This window comes from Myotis nattereri (assembly GCF_964212035.1).
Source record: "Myotis nattereri genome assembly, chromosome: 3".
NCBI classification, from domain to species: domain Eukaryota; kingdom Metazoa; phylum Chordata; class Mammalia; order Chiroptera; family Vespertilionidae; genus Myotis; species Myotis nattereri.
The window spans coordinates 74,646,334-74,652,547 of NC_138077.1; the positions used below are offsets into that span (position 1 = coordinate 74,646,334).

Sequence of the window (6,214 nt, forward strand, 5' to 3'; positions counted from 1 at the left end):
GATTCCTTTGAACACAAACATGGAGAAGAGAGTGGGAAAGCAGACGCCATTTCATTCTCTGAGCTGCATCTTGCATATATACAATGATCAAATAAACATTTATTTTCTGTCTTTCTGAATTTAGTTTTCTATTTCTTCATCTCTCCTTATTTTTCACCAACATGACAGCGACTCCTTCAGCAGCCTTGATTCCTGAGTGACTACATTGATCATATCCTGCTTGCTATTAAACAAAATCCTTTCCCTTCCACGGCTGAAAGTCAATTTGAAAGAAAGATTTTATTGGGCCACTGTTAGCAAAAAAAAATAAATAGTGACCATTGTGGGGGCATGCAGTCTAAACCACCGGTTTCATGGCTTCAATAGGAAAGGCAGCGTGCCGTTTATATTTATCCTGGAGTTTTGAAAGTGTTTGTATACATCAAGTAGGGTGAAGAAAAATGTAAGCCTTCATTTTGAAAGGATTTAACTAGTTAGAGACAAAATATGGGAGAAGGTAAAATGGGACTAGTTCTGGGATAGGGACCACAGAGTCTGCAAGGAAGGCCTGTTTTGTGGATTAGCTGTGGGCAGCAGAATGGAAGTTCATGTGTAAACAGAAAGTGGAGACTCTTGGGTTTCTATGGCTCCTGACTATTCTTTCTTTTTGATGATCAGGGAAATAGCCACCTGGAAATTAATCCTAAATTTCAACAGACATTCTGTCATGTGAGCAGTCTTTTTCAGAGGTAGTCCACAGCGTGGGTTCAAAAATTCTTGAGGCACAACAGTTGAAATATACCACTGTTTCTCTTTTTTATTTTAGTAAGCACTTTTGTATTTCTTTACAGAAAGTCTTTCACAGTACGAGTTTAGAAAAACCATATGTTAGTCTACATAGTAGGCTTTTAATTTCCATTTTTAAAGTTACTTACTATATGATAGTATATTACACATATGCTCTTCCAAAATCTTCCTATCTTGGGACTCTTACACATAAAATTTTATAACACTGTCTGTAGAGACTAACATTATAGTACACAGAGAACAAGAGTGAAACATTTGCACCGTCTACATATTTTAGAGCTTGAGAGGCCCACGTCTAATTTAAAATTTTCTGTGTCACATTTAAGTAAAATGAAAGTCATAATTAATTGCATATTTTACTTAATCCAATATAGATAAAAATATCATTTCAACTAATAACCAATGTAAATAATTATTAATGAGATCCTTTACCTTTTTTTAGTCTAAGTCCTTGAATTCCAGTGTGCACTCTACACATGCAGCTCAGAGCCACATGTTGGCCATGACGAGTACATGGAACAGTGTAGTCAGATCTAGAGCTTACTTTTTGCTTGTAACCTCATATTTCTTTTACACATAGTTTATTTTATATTTATCATAATGGGAAATTTTTTTCTAACTCTCTGAATATGTTTAATCATTTGAAGAAACATTTTTTCAGGTCAACTTTCTCTGCTTCACATACTAAAAACTGCGTACTAAGCCTGTAGTTTACTTTTTACCAAATGTATTATTTGACCTTGTACAACTTCAGGGACAACTCCCAAGATGAATATATCAGGCAATGCCTATTTAGGGTTTAATCTTAGAATGGTCGGATTTAAAATATATTTCAGAAATATACTGTGTTCATAAAATCACCTATGTTATTTTATGCCCTGATCTATAACTCATTAAGTCTTAGAATAGGTAATAGGACAGCAAACAGAATGTGTACGATATTGAACTGCTCAATTTGAGGGATTACTTTGTACATTTTTTACATCTTCTCTGCATCACAACTTACTTATCTGTAAAGTGGGGATAATAGTACCTACTGTATAGGAACATTGTAATAATTAATTAGCTAACACATAGAGCCACTTAGAACTATGCCTGGTATGTAAATAAGTTTTCAATAAATGTTACCTATTATTTTTATTATTATTATTATTATTATTATTATTATTATTATTACTAGAGGCCTGTTGCAGGAAGTTTCCTGCTTCACTCCCGCTCCACTGCCTGGCTGGTTTCCCTCCCGCTCCACCGCCTGTCTTGTTTCCATCCCGCCTCCACCACCTTGGCTCCGTTCCTGTCTCCACCGCTTCTACTTTGCTCCCTTCTGCAGCACTTCACTTCCATATTGTCTTCAGTCTTCGCTCCCAGCTGGTATATGCAAATTAACCGCCATCTTGGTTGGGTTAATTTGAATATAGCCACTCTGATTGGCTGGTGGGTGTAGCGAAGGTATGGTCAATTAGCATCTTTGTCTTTTATTAGTGTAGATTAGAATTACTGTTGTTTTGAATATCCTTTTTTTAAAAATCCTTATCTGATATTTTTTTCCATTGATTTTTAGAAAGAGTGAGAGGGAGGGGGAAAGAGGAGAAATATCGATGTGAGAGAGATACATCAATTTGTTGTCTCCCACATGCACCCAGACCAGCATTGGGGAATGAACCTGCAACCCAAGTACATGCCCTTCACCGGAAATCAAACCAGTGACCTTTCATTGCAAGGGCAGAAACTCTACCATTGAGTTACAACAGCCAGGGCTAATTACTGTTTTTTGTTTGTTTTGTTTTTTAAATACAGGCTTAACTCACTTTATTATTCTTGTATAAACTTATGTGGTGGCCACAGCTGGAGCTTGGGTCTTGTGCAGAGAAATTCTGGTGTGGGTTTTCACAAGATAGACAGTGAATTCCTGATAGAGACTTGGTGAATGCAGTCTCTTTCCAGGTCTCGGGGGTGAGATAGTTGTAGGTCTTAGAGGTGGCATCAAAAGCGGGCTTGGCGAAGTTGCCCAGAGTGGCAGTGCAACCCCTGGCCAAGGTATAGCAGTCGTCTTTACCAGCCATCATCAGTGATACCAGCCATCAGCAGCTTATTGGGAACCGGGGCTGAGATGATGTCAGGGCCCTTGGAGATGGGGATGGGGATGGGGCTCATGGACACAGAGCCACAGTAGCTGGTCACCTTGCAAGGGATGGTGTGGGGCTTGCTGATGTTTCTCCAGTAGCCTCGTGCTCAGGGACAATAGAGAGCTTGACCAGGATGATAACCCCATGGATGGCAGTGACTACTCCCTTTGAACACTTAACACCCAGACTATCATGTCCATTTTAGTCTGCAATGGTGACAAAGGCCTTGAACCAGGTTCTCTGACCAGCGTGGGCCTGCTTTTGCATGAGCATAATCTTCAAAACCTCCACCTTGAGGATGTTCCCAAGAAAAAAGTCATTAACCTCAGATTTCTTGATGGGCAGGGAGAAGAGACAGATCTACTCCAGGAACTTGCTCTTCGTGTCCTTGACTAGGTGGCCCAGCTTGGTGGCAGGGATCTCAGCCTTGTCCTCAGCCTTGTCTCCGAGAGCTCTGCAGCCTCAGCTGAACCCAGACCTCAGCCCCGCCTAACCCAGCTGCCCCTGCAAATCCTCCCCAGAAGCTGCCACAGCCTCCCATTCCAGAGCCTCCAGCAGCACCGGCATCATCTGGCATTTGGTGTTTCCTTGGAAAAGAAGTACAATTACTGTGTTATCAGAATGTTTTCCTGAATTGGAAGTTACTGTGAAAATGGAGCTATTTTGAGTACACTATTACTACTGTTGGACTAGGCAGCTGGATACATATGAGCTGGGAAAGGCAGTTGGGGCTCGGACGGAGTATGTATGAGTCATGACAACTGAAAATAGGCAATGAAGTTGGCAGGCCCCTTTGTGAGCAGGAACGACTCAGGGCCCCTCCAGGATGTGGTCTAACCGGTGGCGCAGCACCGAGATGAAGGAGCCTTACAGCTTAAAGATACTTTTTTTGAGACTTGAGGGAGTGGGTGACTTACTTCTTGCCTAGGGGCATTCTGGCCTAGGGATATAAATCCTCTAAACTCCCAAATATCTGGGAACTCAGTTCTGTCTCAGCCAGCTGAGCTACCCATTCAGGTCCTAACTGAGTGTACTAGTATTTCCTACAAAAAGTCCTTGCCTGCTTGTGCTGCCATTTTTTTTCTCTTGTTTGAATTCATTCCTAGAAGCAAGACAAGAACTCGGGGTGCAGGGTACTGTCTCTGGCCAGAGGCCCCCTTGACCACCACTGACACTGTTACTCATAGTATTACTATTTTGAGTATTGTGTATTACAGGTATAATTTTGTCCATATAAAAGATTATGTATATATATATATATATATATATATATATATATATAGAGAGAGAGAGAGAGAGAGAGAGAGAGAGAGAGAGATAGGTATATATATACACACACAAACATATATACTGGAGTATAAATCATCATTTTTTTTCTATCAGAAAAATATAAATTAAAAATTATAAAATGACAAGAGGTAAATAATCCACCATTTTCCATCTTTTCTCACCTCCTTGTAGAGAAAATATTTTCAACATTCTTATCATGGTTTAATTTTGATTTACATTATCACTTATTAATACATTATCACTTTCTTGTCAAACCTGAATATATTGGGGTAATTTCAACTACTTACCTGCCCTTGGCAGGTGTGTCAGAGAATGCTTATGTTCCGGAAAATTCTTAGAAAAAGATTCGTGGCTGATAATTGTGTTCATGTTATAATAGCACTTACCTGGTTAGATAAGTACATCGCGTCTGATTTTATGTGTTCATAAGTATCAGTGTACCTTTTAAGATGGTGGCGAATGGAGGGCATTGAGAGTGGTGTGACTGAATCTGTGTGAGCTATAGATTATGGACACTCACAAGAAAAGTAGTAACTCTTCTTAAAAGGCAGAAAAGACCTAGACCTTGACATACTGTTTGATAGAATAGTTCAGCAATTTGTTAGCCTCACATTTTTTACTATTTCTGATTGCATAGTTGGTGGGCAAGCTAAAAGTTGGCAAGCTGGGAAAATGAAGCTTTTACAGTTTGTAGCAAAGAGGATTTAATGCTACTGCAAGTAAATGGATAGTTGCTCATATACAGTTTAGGTACCACAAAGAAAGTAATCATTCTGACACTGGCTGGAAGATAGCCTAAACTGGGAAGTTACTCATAGAATCTATTACTCAATATTTTTGGTGATGTATTCTTTTCCCCAAACCAATCATTATTCTTGTAATTATTCCCAGTGCTGTGCAAATTTTCCCTAACATCAATCCACTGTGAAACATCATGTTAAATGAATCCTTGGAGTTTAGAGGTTTCTCTAGGGGTGCTTGCTGGCTCTCTACCCAGAGTTTTAGCTGAAAGGCCTGAAGTAGGATTTTCATCCCATTAAGATTTCTCTTGGGATAGTACCTTGAATACTTTCTATGCCCCTCACTCCACTTACCCTGCCCTTTCCCAGCCCAGGCTACATGACAAGATTCACTTTTATCTAGCTCTGAGTAGGAAAGCATTAAGTCCAGTAAATACACCATGAATTAAAGTGGTAAGGAGTATCTTACACTTAAAAAATACTAAATCAACCAAACATCACTTCCTTTAGGTCATAAAAATCATCTATGAATAAAAACAGTGTAGAAAATGTACAAATGTGTTTATTTTGTAATTTTAACAAGCAAACTACATGCCTAATATATGGCAAAGTAATTGAGCTAACAGGTCACAACAACATGTGAAATACATACTTCCTCTTTTGCCTATGCATGCCACATCAAGAAAGAATAAAGGTTTCCTAAATATTTTTATTAGAAAGAAGAGCCATGATTATTGTATTGACCAAAAATATTTCCTGACAGATTCTTATGAGATAATATAGAACATTTAAAAATTAATCACGTAGCCAGCATGTCAGTATGTTTACTAGGTATAAACAATTTGATTCCTGCAGCAATGCCAGGTAATGATATGAACTGCTTTTTACAGAGGACACAGATGTACAGATGGCACTGAAAGTATATTGCCAGTTGGAACCAGATACACTAAAGGAATTTCTATGCAGAGCTAGGAATAGATTCCTACCCAAGGACTTGACCTCAACTCAATTTTCTCCCTAGGAATCTTTAGTTATAATGTTTTTATTTCACAAAGTTACCCTTTTTTTGTAAGCTAAAAGAAAAAAAAAATGGAGCATAAAATTATGTTACACAGTTGAGTTTGAGTTAAATGGACCAAAGGAAAAAAAAGAATAAAGAAACTAAGCAAATATAAATAAAACACAAGGATGAACAAAATTATCTTACATTATGCACCAAAGACAATCACCCTTGAACTATAGCATACCCTCAGGGGTGATAAGCTTTATTAG

General features: G+C 38.5%; 1 pseudogene across 1 annotated transcript; it reads right to left on the bottom strand.

Annotated features, from left to right (window-relative positions):
• Nucleotides 1-2,614: 2,614 nt before the first annotated feature.
• On the bottom strand, nt 2,615-4,606 carry LOC308515387 (small ribosomal subunit protein uS5-like; annotated as a pseudogene). Its single transcript has 2 exons — nt 4,589-4,606; nt 2,615-3,350 (listed from the first exon to the last, which is right to left on the bottom strand). The product of its transcript is annotated as a small ribosomal subunit protein uS5-like (transcript).
• Between the last annotated feature and the right edge of the window lie 1,608 nt (nt 4,607-6,214).